Here is a 1,231-nt window from a genome sequence, read left to right as displayed (position 1 = left end):
AATTCTAGGAAACTGCCCGAGGAAATAAACACCGATGGGGTCAAAGATTCACACTGACGGATGTTTGCCTCAGCACAGTAGCAACGGGCATGCGAACAGTTCATGGTATACTCATTAAGCTGAATATTGAGGAGCCCTTAAGATTACACTTAAAAAGAATTCCTAATGATAGGATAACACGCTTATGGTGCAATGTGAAGTGGGGGGGGAATACAAATTTGTATAGATCACATATTTTCACCTGTATTTAAAAGCAATAAAGGCCCTGGCCGGTTGGCTCAGTGGTAGAGCGTCAGCCTGGAGTGCAGGAGTCCCGGGTTCGATTCCCGGCCAGGGCACACAGGAGAAGCGCCCATCTGCTTCTCCACCCTTCCCCCTCTCCTTCCTCTCTGTCTCTCTCTTCCCCTCCCACAGCCAAGGCTCCACTGGAGCAAAATTTGCCCAGGCGCTGAGGATGGCTCTGTGGCCTCTGCCTCAGGCGCTAGAATGGCTCTGATTGCGGCAAAGCGACACCCCAAGATGGGCAGAGCATCGCCCCCTGGTGGGCATACCGGATGAATCCCGGTCGGGTGCATGCGGGAGTCTGTCGGACTGCCTCCCCGTTTCCAACTTCAGAAAAATATAAAAAACCAAAATAATAAATAAATAAAAGCAATAAAAGGGAAATATGCAAAATATTAAAAAATTTATGTCTGGGGAGTGGCTGGTAAGGTGATTGGAAAAGACAGATAAATATCTTTTTAAACTGGAATTTCAATAATAAGCATGCTTTTTTTTTGCTGTTGACTTTTAAAAAATCTTTTTTGTTGTTGAGCTTAAAAACCTTTTTTTTTTTATGGTAAAAGTAAATCAACTTAAGGAAAGTTAATTAACTGGAACAATGTGTTGAAATAATTAAATTGATAAGAAAACTCATTGAGTTTTAAAAAAACAGGATGACTATTTACTGTAATCATATAAATTCTACACACAGAGAAAATCATTTAGAAATGGCAGAGAAGGGAGGAAGGGGCGGGCTGTTAGCCTCTGTAGAAACCAGTGTGTCAATTCTCTGCTCTCCAAACCTGGGAGAAGGTGCTGGCAAAATTCAGGCTGTGAGCTCTATTCATTGGTGCTTCCAATATGGTGGGGGGTGGTGTGCAGGGGCGCCCCCACCTCCAGCCCGTTTATGAGGGGAACCTCAACCTGGCCAGGTGCCCCCCCCCCCGTGACCATGTACTTCAAGGGCGCC

General features: G+C 45.2%; 1 non-coding gene across 1 annotated transcript; it reads left to right on the top strand.

Annotated features, from left to right (window-relative positions):
- The first annotated feature begins 262 nt into the window (after nucleotides 1–262).
- TRNAS-GGA (transfer RNA serine (anticodon GGA)) lies at nucleotides 263–338 on the top strand. Its single transcript has one exon. It is a non-coding gene; the product is annotated as a tRNA-Ser (tRNA).
- The last annotated feature ends 893 nt before the right edge of the window (nucleotides 339–1,231 follow it).

The sequence above is a fragment of the Saccopteryx bilineata genome, chromosome 10, assembly GCF_036850765.1.
Source record: "Saccopteryx bilineata isolate mSacBil1 chromosome 10, mSacBil1_pri_phased_curated, whole genome shotgun sequence".
NCBI lineage: Eukaryota > Metazoa > Chordata > Mammalia > Chiroptera > Emballonuridae > Saccopteryx > Saccopteryx bilineata.
The sequence above is the reverse complement of the archived record's forward strand: the minus strand, read 5'-3'. Positions and strand labels throughout refer to the sequence as shown.